The sequence below is a fragment of the Polypterus senegalus genome, chromosome 11, assembly GCF_016835505.1.
Source record: "Polypterus senegalus isolate Bchr_013 chromosome 11, ASM1683550v1, whole genome shotgun sequence".
Lineage (NCBI taxonomy): Eukaryota > Metazoa > Chordata > Cladistia > Polypteriformes > Polypteridae > Polypterus > Polypterus senegalus.
In genome coordinates, this window is record NC_053164.1 from 92,004,558 (window position 1) to 92,017,585 (window position 13,028).

Here is a 13,028-nt window from a genome sequence, read left to right on the forward strand (position 1 = left end):
TAATGCAAACTATGCAAACATGAAGAGAATGTGCAGGATTTTTGAGCCGTTTATCACTGCACCACCATGCAGCCACATTATTTTCATAGTGCTGTTCACAATGAACACAATCAAATAATTAATTACAATTGTCCACCTATTAATCAAATCCACTTTGGATCCTTGACAAACTGGACTGTTTTGTAGAATATACAGTGAGAATGTGGTGATAAATCCCTGCCCTCTGATGGGGTCACAACTGCTAGAATCTCCTGAGAAGCAGTCATGGCTGGTTAGTGGGAGACGGCATTCAAATCTACTGTTTTATATGAAAATGTTAGCCTAAAAACTTGATTTCTGCATCAAGTGGAAGTTTTTTTTTCCACTCTTCTTTGGCCATCTGATAATAGAATATGTTATCCATGTTATTTTTGCCATTTTAGTCAAACCTACAAACTAAAGAGTCTTCCCTTTTATAACTTATTTCTTTTGAGATACTCATATACACTGGATAATGAAAGTATTCAGACTCTTGTCATTTTGTTTACATTTTGCTATGTTACAAACTTATGTTAAAATTACTTAAATTCATTACTTTAATTACATTAAAGAAACACTCAATATCTCAGGAACACAAAGCAAAAACAGGATTTTAGAAATGTTTGAAAATTGATTAACTGAACTGAAATATCATATTGACATAAGTATTCAGAACCTTTGCTTGAAATTTTGATTAACAAAGATGCCTCTACAGCCCTTAAAATTTACTTGACATTGCTTTAGAGGGGCTGCATTAATAGATGAGTAATCAGTAAAAAAAAAACAAAAAAAAAACAGATATGCTGGAAGATTCTCAAGACTTCTGCATGACTATCTGACACCATAGCTAGGATGTTTCATAATTGGCAGAGAACAATATTGGGGTGCTTCTCCCTTCATTTGGCTGAGGTGAATCCCATTCTAACTGATCATCATAGAGATGTGGTCAATGTGGTCAATTCACTTGTTTAGACATTATTAGGAAAGGTACATACCTGCCTATATAAGGTCCCACAGTTGATAATGTGTATCAGAACAAAATTTAAGCCAAGAGGTCAAAGGGACTGGCTGCAGAGCTTACACACATTATTGTGTCGAGGCACAAGATCTAGGGAAGGCTATAAAAAATTCCTGCAGCGTTGACGGTTTCCAAGAGCACAATGACCTTCATAATTCTTAAATGGGAGAAGTTTGGAACAAACTAGAGCTGGTCACGCTGTAAAACTGAACAATCGTTGGGAGGAGGGCCATGGTAAGTAAGGCAACCAAGAACCCGATGCTCACTCTCAGTGAGCTCAACAGAACCTGTGTGGAGATGGGAGAAACTTTCAGAAAGGCATCCAGAAACCATCAGTGCAACACTCCACCAATCCGGGCTTTATGATAGTGCTGTCAGACAGAAGCTTCTTCTCAGTAAAAGACACATAGAAGCCCATTTGAAGTTTGCAAAAGGCACCTACAGTACTCTCAGACTAAGAGAAATAGGATCTCCCTGGTGTGATGAAACCCAGGTAGTGTAATTTCTGGAGGAAATGATACACTGCTCATCAAGTGTGCAATACTGTTCCAGTGGTGAAGTATGGTTGAGACAGCATCATGCTGTGGGGTTGGTTATTGTTCAGCAGCAGAGACTGGGAGAATGGACAAGGTTGAGGAAAAGCAGAACAGAGCAAAGTACAGAGATATCCTTAATGAAAACCTGCTTCAGAATGCTCTGGACCTCAGGCTGGGTAGATGATTCACTGAGAGTCTCCATCCAACCTGTCAAAGCTTTAGAGGATCAGCGAAGAAGAAGGACAAAAAATATCTCCAAATTCAGGTGTGTGAAGCTTGTTGTGTCATAGCCAGGAAGATTCCGAGCTGGAATCACTGCCAAATCTTCAGCTAAGTACAGAGTAATGGGTCTGAAGACTTGAGGTTTTTCTTTTTTAATAACTTTGCACACATTCCTAAAATTCTGTTTTCACTTTGTCATTCTGGCGCACTCTGTTGCTTACTGAGAGAAAGAATTAATTTAAATGATTTAAGCACAAGATTGCAATATAACAAAATGTTTAAAAAGTGAAGGATCTGAATACTTTCTGAATCAACTGTATATGAAAGTATATGAAGTATGTTACATAAATTGATACTGCTGTTGTTATTTCACTTGAAGCAACTGTGGCTACTTTTTCCTTCCCATAAAAAACAGAAAAGTGCCTAGTAGGCAAGAGCTTGTTTTAATATGGTATGTTCCTTGTGAGTGCCCTCAGGTCGCCAGGTCAGTCTAGGCCACTGCTTGCCAAAAATATGTATTTGTAAAACAGTGTATTGCATGTATTAGCTGTAAGGAGGTGAAGAAAAATGCCTTCAGAAATGAATAATGCATTACTGTGTGCTTCTTATGTTTTCGTCCCCTACGCTTCACCCAGACAATCACACTTTATCATTTATGTACAACTGAACACTCTTATGCCCATAGGGGGAGAGAAGAAATAAACATGTGTCCTCTCACCCTTGTCTTGTCCTAGTTTATTCAGTTTCTAAAGGTGGCCATGACTTTCATTATACAATTAAACATCATTTTTCTGTCATACTGAACTACAGAAGCCTATCGTAATGTGAAGAAGTCATCAATTTCAGTGGGCCAAACTGCTTTACCATCTTTGAACTGCAATCATTGAAACTAGTCGTACTTTTAATCCAATGTGACCCTGTCAAGTTGATTTGGATATAAAATATATACAAGTAAAACCAATGAATAAGTAAGCAAACGATTCCAAGGCAGCTCCTGGATTACTTCAGCCTGTTAGGTCAGCTACCACCAGATTGATGTGGGCTTATAGCAAAGATTATATCTTTATAATTTTTTTGTGATCAAGCTATTATAAAAATACAGTGAAAAACAAACACATATAATGGAACTCATAACAAAATCATAAAAGGACACTTATCTGCCTCAAAAAGAAAACCCACACTGCCCTGTGGATGATCCAAAGGGAAAAAGAAATGGGAAAAGAGATGAGAAGTGCCTGGTTAGCCCCAAGGATTCCATGCAAAGGTAATAACAGCAATTAAAAAAAGACAGAGCAAAAAATCCATGGGCTTCTCAACCCGATGCAACATTCGAAGGAATTAGAGGACCAAATTTTAAAAAGTGGGATTTAAATTTTAGCGTTGAATAAGAGAGATGAATGGGCAGTGTCACTAGGATGCAAAATATTAAATGGGTCCAGGAGAAGAAAGTTGTGTAGAAACCCTAGTGAGAGTCAATATATATACTGGCAGCCAAATAAAAACACTATGCAAGAATCAAAGTCAAAACACCATAGCAGAAGATCAGTACACAGAGAATTCGAAATATGATATTAAAGCAGCAGGTAGTTTAGGGTTTATCCACAATTTTGCATGGCACAAAATTTGATGACAACTTTTATATCATCACATTTGTGACAGAACCTTCTGTGACCTCTGGAGCCACACTTCTAGCAACAGATGATGAAAGATATAGTCCAAAGCCTGGTGGGATATAATAAAATCCTACTGATCTGGGTGTATCAATTTATGTGTAAGTACTTTTGACAGTAATGTCAAATCCAAATTCGTAAGTGGGAGAAGGAAATAATTAGAACATTTAAAATATTCCTTGCCTTATTTATGAAGAAGAGTAAGCAAGACTTGGTTAATTCAACAGTTAAGTTTAGTAGTAGAGATAGCAGAATTCAAATTTGATATATCAGGAGAGATAATTGATTCAATGATGTAGGTGAAAGATTCAGAGGGCACCAATCAACACTGACGGGCTTTATCAGAATCCAAATTAAAGCATTATTAAGCTTTAAAAGAATGTGGTGCACAATAAGGACAGTCAGTTTAAAAAGAACATTAAGCTGAGGGAGAGGCATTGTTAGTTACCTGGCACTGAAAGAACCAATTATTTATCTCAGATGGATTAGTAGTTGCCGGCGTCCCTACCCTGGACAGATAGGTTAAGAAAATAGATGCAATGACGGACATATGGATGGATGGATTATTAGTTAAATGGTCCGACTTGTTTTTGGTTGTGGAAACAAAAACAAATGAGTGACATTGCTAAAGTCTTATTGTAAGCAGCTTACTGATCTTGGCGCTAGACATGTAATGTCAGGTATTTATATCTTCAACACATTGAAACACATTGAAGCAGTAGGGAATTTAGTTCCATACTAGTGCATGCAATTAATAGCTCATACTCTGGATCAGCTACACCAGGATGTGCGTTCTTCAAGAATAGCAGGGAGGACTCCAGTTCTGAGAGTTTCAGATTTTGAACAGGGCAGGTCACAGGTTGCTCTTAAAATGTAGTGTTTTTCAGTAGTGCAGTATTAAAACAGAAACATTTCCACATACAAGGAGAGAATAAGTGGAACTGTAAAGTGAAACACTTGTGGTCAGAAAGAGGCAAAGATGCAAACCACCACAAAGTAATGCTTGTTTCCAAATTGGGACACATTCTTCTTTAGTAATTATGCCACAGTTTATTTAGCAGTTGAATGAGGAAAGATGCATAAAAGACATCAAGAGAGAAAAACAAAAAAAATAAACTGTAAGGGCTGAGCACAAATCACAAACCCCTCCATAGGCCATCCAGCTTCACAAAGAAAGAAAACAAAACTCATAGGGTCAACACTCCACATTCCCCCCAAACAAATTGCATGAAAATGACTTAAGATTAGCCGTCAGCATTTTACACTTCTAGTTGAAGGAGGTATCAGACTTGATTGAAGTACAGTTGTTGATCTCATCATCTGAGGATGTCAGATTAACAATGACTTTCAAGCACTGTTTACCATTCACAAATATTGTGAGCTTAGTGCATTCTGACAGGCAATAACTTACTGTCAGACAGTATGCGCCAGTGCTGTATGAAGGATTTCCAGTGTAAAGCGAGCTCAGCAGCAGTCTTTCCCCTTTTTTTTATTCCTTTTCTATTTGGTCTTCACATGACAAACATGAGACATTGAATAGACAAGCCAGTCGTCTGTTTGTGAAGTCCAACACATCCACCTTCCTTATCCCTCGTACCTGCATTGTATGCATGATACTTTACTTCCAGGTAAGCACTCATTGGTTGTTAGCTCTCACACATAGAGCCCGCTCCTTACAACTTAAGACAAAAGCAAACATGTTTGTCACGGAGTGGTTGGACACAACCAGACTACAAGAATGCTGGTCACAAAAGCATACCGTGGCAGCTCCAGAACTGGCTAAGATTATGTAAATTAAGTCTGCAACAGAAACTTAAAAATAAAACCTGCTGCAGGCAAGAGTGTAGGCCACCACCTCTCAAAATAGATAAAAGAACATAGAATACTTTAACATCAACTGATAACACACCTCCCTGGTATGAAAGAGAATGAAAGATGGCAAATTCTCTTGCAAGATGGTACAAATCTCACTGGAGGTTACAGAGGTTGTGAAGCATAATGGTTGAAGACCCCACTGGACATTAGTTAGAGGACAATTCAGTATTTTCAGTAGCTTAAGAAGCCATCCACAGATTAACAAAGATGCATGCCATCACCAGTAGCATGTGTGAGGTTGAGCCATTTGGCCTCTACAGTCCTTAAAATTTACTTGACATTGCTTTACAGGGGCTATGAAGATGCTGGAAGATTCTCAAGACTTCTGCAGGATTATCTGACAACATAGCTAAGATGTTTCATAATTGGCAGAGAACAATATTGGGGTGCTTCTCCCTTCACTCCAGGACATATTTTACAATCACAGTGTCTCAAGGCCTGCAGTATTGTGCATGACCCTTACACCCCTCACATGGGCTTTTCACACTTCTGCCATCCAAGAAAGATACTGCAGCCTCAGAGCCAGATCTGCCACACTGCAGGATAGTTTTTACCCCCAAGCTGTCAGACTCCTTAACACCATGCTGCCCCCTGGGATCTTCCACACTGCCTCAACCAACTCTAAAAACAGAACTTTTATACATGCAAGCCACTTTCCTGTAAAGACTAGTGTGCATGGAGAAAAGAACTGAAAATCTCATACTGACCTTTAAGGATTTGACACTCTTGATATCCTTATGCTGTGAAACATTCTGACCTGTCATTGTTTACATGTCTTAAACAACTATTATTATACACTGACAATGTCTGTATTATCTATATCTATTATTTACTTATTATATTACATATTTATTGACTATATTTATGCATCTAGATTGCATAATACCATTCATTGCATCAATGTTCATATTGCTTACTACACGTCAATATTGCTGCTACTTCTTGTCTTTGCACAATGTCTTGTCTTGTTTGTGTTTAAATTTTCATTTTACATTTAAATTTTAACTTTTAATTCTATTTTTCATTTAATTTTAATTTTGTATTTGCACTTCATGTTGTTACACTGACGACCCTGAGCTTCGCAATTTCGTCTATCTGTATACTTGTATATGGTTGAAATGACAATAAAGTTTGCTTTGACTTTGACTTTGAATTGGCAATGCTGGGCAAGTAAAATTATTATTAGTGTACACTGTATGACATCTCTCACTAATAGCTGAAAAATTCTGAAGAGGAAGGAATATAAAGTAACACAGCTGCTTCAGGAAATCATGACATTAGTCACATTGTCTGAAAACCCCAATATTCAGATATTATTTATTGTATTTATGCCCTGTAAATCAGTTAATTTTAATTTGCCTTTCTTATGTATCAACTGATGTCTTTAGCATGCCACACTCATTTGTGAATTTCTTTTGTTTCTTTTTGACACCAATAATATAATGATGAAGCTGCACTTAACTCTTAACTCTTATGAAAGCTCGGCTGCATGGCATCTCTAATGGCAGTAAGATATTACTTGTAATTAGTTTTGCTGGTGTTTCTCAACCTTTGGTTGGTTTCCTGCAGGATCACCAAAGTGTCAAAACAATAGAAGGATCATGCTCAATCATTAATGCTTGTCCTCCTTGGTGAATCGAGAACGATCATCAGAGCATGGGTTGGGGAGGTTGTCCACAGTCATAAGCGGAGGCATCAAAGAGGTTAGGGTTTCATTCTGGGTCAGCCATGGCCCACCTGCAATCCCACCACAGCCCAGTTTTAAAAATGCTGCATTACGTTGGACTTGATAGGTACACACTATTTAATCTGCATCAGAGAGATTAATGAGTGTAAAAGTGAATTAATTGTGACTTCCAGACCTTATGAATACTTAGCTATGACATAGTTTATCTAATGTTTCAATATCTTTTCACTTTTTTGTTAATTGTATTTTTCAAGATGTTTTTTACACATTACTCTACATTGACAATACAATATCTTTTCTTCTGACATTAAAACTTCTACTACCTTCGTTTTTCTCTGTCTTGCTTAAAAAAGAACCATATATGTGATAAGCTGGAAAAATGTGAGTAGTGTGTTGTAGTCTTGGTTGCCAATATCTTCACAGAGTTTGAGTATGTTTATAGGCAAATACTATTAAAGACTGGCCAATACCAAATTCAGCATAGCGATATCAACCTATTATTAAGAATATTAGTACTTTTACATCTCTAATAACACGTTGGACTAAGAAATCCCTGAAGAAATGTATGTGGGCACAAGAAGCCCAAAAAGATTTCAAAAGAATTAAAGTCTTAAATACCTCTCTATCTGTCTTAGAACATTTACTTAGTTCATTATAATTTCATCTTGTGTGGAAGCATCTAGCATTGCATTATAAAACAAACTGGACTTGTTATAATATATATGTTTGCTCTTCCACCTCCTATTTCCATATTTCTTGATAGAAGCCTTCTTATTTTACCCCTTATACTTCATCAGCCATAGCATCTCCTGTTGTATGCTGTACTTGTAAGAGAAAATACAGAAAATGATTTAACATTTTAATCTGGGTTCTTGTTTCCATTATCTGATTCACTAACATAGTTCTGAACCTGAAAAGCATTTCTGGGTACATTTTAGGGATGTCCATGTCCCAGGACAATTCAAACAAGATGGATATACAGTAATCAGAGAAGGTCTCTGCCAGGATTATGCAAACAATGTCCTAAATACTTATATAGTATATAGTATATATATAGTTTTTATTTTTTTTTTATCATTTTGAGAATGATAACATGCTGCCATTAGGTTTGCTTACTTCTTCACAGATGCTGCCATTTTAGTATGATTGGTCATAATGCATTTTTCTAGGCAAACGGTGCATGTGATATTTGATGTCAATGCAGCCATCTTATGTAAGATTGTTATCTAAACTTTGTTAAACAATAAAAGGAAGACTTTGCAAAACATATCCTGCTGGCTGTTTTGGGGGTGTCTATACAATCGTAATTCTGGTTTAAAGTTTGATTTATTTTAACTTTCAAGTTAGTGTCTGATATGAAGTCTGGCTAACAATCTTTGTTCATAGAGTAAATGTCTGCTTTATCTGACTGTGTCCTGATATGCCCCATTAAATCAAGATTAAATCTCTGACACTCTTTTTAATTCTCATCCATGACAAGCTCTGTGGAAAGTTCTTGAGGGTTAGGGAGGCATGAGGAGTGCTAGACAAGGATTCAACAGGAAGGATTAACTGCAGCCAAAAAGAGTGGAGAGAAGGTGTTGAAAGGGAAATGGAAGTGTGCTGGTACTGTGCTTGTGGTAGCAGAGTTAGGTAAACTACACAAAGGACAAGTGGTCTAAACCTGTTACTAAGGGTCTAGACATCCAGTAGGTTTATTGTTTTGTTTTGATACTATTTTTCTTTCTATCAATGCTTGTGTTTGATTTTTTATTTATAGTTTTTCTCAATTGCTTACCAGTATTTCCTTAATACCATCTACCAAAATAAAAGTAATTTCCCGAAACTATTTTGACAAAAGTCAGATTCATTTCACTTTTTGTGCAAAACTCTACACACAAATCCCTTCATGTATCATTGGCTTCATTGTATGCTGTATTTAGAAAACACTGGCTTCAATACCATTAACTCAGATCAGCAAAGCTGGAACACATTTTGCACACAATTCCTCAAATTCAAATACTATGAGTCAAAATTGTTCACACACCAGTCATAACCTTAGAATAGATGGATAAAAGGTCCAGGGTGTGTATAGTATGTTAGTGATTGAAAACAACACGTTTGGATCTATTTGGTCTCCTTGACATAATTTCCAGTTTGGGGGACATATTAAGAGATTTTTACAGGATTCAAGGCTACAATGCCTAGTAAGGTGTCGTCCTCATAATATTTTCAACTAACATTAAAATTTACTGGATATACCCTCTGCAAAAAATTAATCATCCATACATTTGTTAACCAACTGCACTTATTGCAGAGTCAGGGTTTCTGGAAACATTGGATACAAGGCATTAACTAGTCCTGGACTGGGAATCAGAATGCTTGCATACCTCTATATGCTCAGTTGAGTTATCACGTCCATAGGACATGGGAAGAAAACTCAGACATCCAGAAAACAGCCCACAAAGACAGAGAGAGAACATGGAAGTTCTACCAAGACTGTGACTAGACCATTTCTATCGGAGCTGTGAGTCAGTAGCATTAACCACTGTGAAAGTATTGAGTGTAAATAAGTATAAGTAAATGACAGCTATAAGTAACTATTCTAATGTGTTACATCCATTGACTCTGTTATGTAGAAGGTTAATCAGATCTATTCTTTCAGAAGTGCAACACAGCTCGTTATACTACTGTCACTCACGAGTGTTTGGGGAAAAGCGGATCGACCCGGTTTGCTTTGGAACAAGTTCTGCGAGGTGTCGATGGCGGTGTATAAACCTGTCTTTCCTTCCTTCCTTAGAAAGACCGAAACGCCACAGCCATAAACAACGCCTGGACGGCAATAGGAAGCACACACTTCCGGGTCTATTCTATCCCTCTGTTGACCCTTGATGACTTCACACTCCCAAAATCCATCACAACTATCCCAGCATTCCTCACATCAATGTCCGGTCTGCCTCCATAAAATGCCCGTCTTTTCTCCCTTCAGTGTCTTTAAGTTTTTGTATGAAACCATTAACGAACTTTTTGTTGCAGAATACGGGGCTAAAAACCCCAAACCTTGATCGATTCTTTTGTCTTTATTTACAATGGCGTAGTCAACAGGATTGACAAGGGTCCGAATAATGACAGAAGGACAGGACCTGAATGCAGACCTCAACACATTGGTCGCGGAGCTCCAGGCCGTCAAGGCGGAACAGGCCTCATCCAAGGCGGAGCTCGCGGAGACTAAGAGGCGGCTGGCGGCTGCGGAAAAGCTAAGGCCAAAGTCCCCTAAGCCATTACCCCCTCCGATGCTAGCTCTCACTGGGGAGGACGATATAGAGTCGTACCTCTCCATATTTGAGAGAACGGCAACCCGACACCAGTGGCCGCGGGCGGAGTGGGTGTCCATTTTAGCCCCATACCTAAAGGGGCCTGCACAACGGGCATATCATGACCTCCCTGAGGAGGAAGCCGCCCAATACGACCTCCTGTAAGGCTGAGATTTATCAGAGATACGGGGTGACCGCTGGCCAACAGGCACCCGTCTGGCGTCACTGGCGCTTTGACCCCACACTACCGGCTAGAGCCCAGGCGTTTGAATACTGGGGTAAGCTTGGGCACTGGCTACGGCCAGATAAAAACCAGGCTCGCCAGGTGGTGGAGCAAGTGGCGTGCGAGGGTCTGATTCATGCAATGCCAGACTGTCTCGCCCAACAGGTCCGGAGGCACCCGTTTACAGATATGAACAGCCTTCTGGAGGTTCTGGAGAGACAACTGGCGGTGACCCAACTCGAGGAGGCTGAGAGCTCAGCGCGCGGGTCTCGGCAGGGGCAGGTCATTGTCTCCGAGCCCACTCGCCGGGCCGCGGAGGCTCCGGTCAAGCCAAAGGAAAGAAGGCTCACGCTGCTTCAAGTGTGGTGAGCCGGGACATCTGCTGCCAGCCTGCCCTCTCAGACAGGAGCCTATGGACTGCAGCTGGGCGAGGGAGGAAAGGTACTGTACACCGCCTAGTCCCCTCGCGCTCACAAATACGGGAGTGGTGTTGTTAAACGGGCACTCGGTGGTGGCAATGTTTGATTCCGGGAGTAACATAACCATTGTTGCTCGCCATTACGTCCTACCGCGACAGTGGCTCGCTCAATATATGGGCGTGAGATGTGTGCACGGGAAGACCAGAACTTACAGGTCCACGAGGTGCTTTATCGCTTGGGAAGGGGCTCTGAAACAGCTGGTGGTCGCTGTGATGCCGGAACTCCCCTTCCCAGTCATCTTGGGATGAGACAGGTTGGACAGTAAAAGCGGTGGGACCGTCGCCACTCCTTTTCCCAGGCTAGATCTGGTGGTAGAGGGTCAGGGGCCCCTCCCTGCTGTTCCCACGCCGTGCACATCGGCAATTGTTGATGACGTAGGGGGGTCGGGGGAGCCCTCCTTGGTGCTGGACCTCGACCTGGATGCCCTCCCGGCCGCGGCTCCGGAGCTAGCGGGTGCTCCCACAGCCCCACTTGCGGATATACTCGCCGGCTTGGACCCACAGTACCGGTCCACGCCGGCGTCCTTTAAGCGTGAACAGTGGAACGATGATTCCTTGAAGTTTGCCGGGAATGCTATCATTTCCAGTGTCGACATGTCGTCCATGGCTTCCACACCACACGGGCCCTACTTTGTGCTTGAAAATGATCTACTTTATCGGGTTGCTGAGCACGAAGGTGAGGTGCGGAAGTTGTTGCTAGTGCCGCGAACTTACCGGCGGGAGGTTTGCGAGCTAGCTCACGGCCATCTCCTAGGTGCTCATCTGGGAACCAAGAAAACGTTAGAGAGGATAAAGCTCCGGTTTTATTCGCCCGGGATCAACAAGGAGGTCCGCCGTTTCTGTCAGTCCTGCCCGGTCTGTCAGCTACGTCAGATTCCCCGAAGGGACCGTGCTCGTCTGATCCCGATTCCCCTGATAGATATCCCTTTTGAGCGGATCAGTGTCGATCTGGTTGGCCCCCTAGAGGCTTCCATGCGTGGTCACAAATATATTTTGGTGATGGTTGACTATGCAACCCGATACCCCGAAGCAGTTCCCCTAAAAACTGCTAATACTAAAAACATTGCACAGAAATTAGTAGCCCTATTTTCCCCGAGTGGGCATACCCAAAGAAGTCCTCACAGACCAGGGTACGCCCTTTACCTCGGATATGTTCAGGGAAGTTGCCAAACTACAGATTAAGCATCTCAAGGCATCCGTCTATCATCCCCAGACGGATAGACTAGTTGAACGCTTCAACCAAACACTGAAGCAGATGCTCCGCAAGGTGTTCAGCTCAGACAGTAGGAACTGGGACCAGCTTTTACCCCTCGTGCTTTTCGCTTATAGAGAAATGCCACAAGCCTCCACAGGGTTCTTCCCTTTTGAGTTGTTATATGGACGACAACCCTGGGGCTTATTGGATGTGCTCAAAGAAGGATGGGAAGGGGAGGCACTTCCCTCCACCAACCTCCTAGAATATATCGCGCACTTACGCGATAGATTGACTAAAATCCGAACCCTACTTAAGGATCAAGCAGCGCAGGTCCGGAATTACAACAGAAACACCTCTCTGCGCGAGTTCCACCCTGGCGACCGCGTGATGGTGCTCGTGCCCACCTCCCACTCGAAACTCTTGGCTCATTGGCTAGGGCCATACGAAGTGAAAGAGAGAAAAGGACTCGTGGACTATTTGGTGAGTCAACCAAATCGTCGGCCGAGTGAGAGAGTATACCACATTAACCTCCTGAAGCCGTGAGAGACAGGGAGAACGCTCCGCCTCCCGGCCCCGCTCTCTCCCTTTACTCATAAAAAACCCAGCTTAACTTCGGTCCTGACTTGTCACTCCACCAACGACAGGAGCTCGAAAGAGCAATCCTGTCTGTCCCGGAGGTGGTCAGCGAAACATCCGGCCGGACTTCGCTGATTAAGCATGACATTGTGACCGACCCGGGGGTGGTTGTCAGGGAACGACCCTACCGCCTCCCTGAGGCGAAACGCGCTGAGGTGGAGCTAGAAGTCCAAAGGA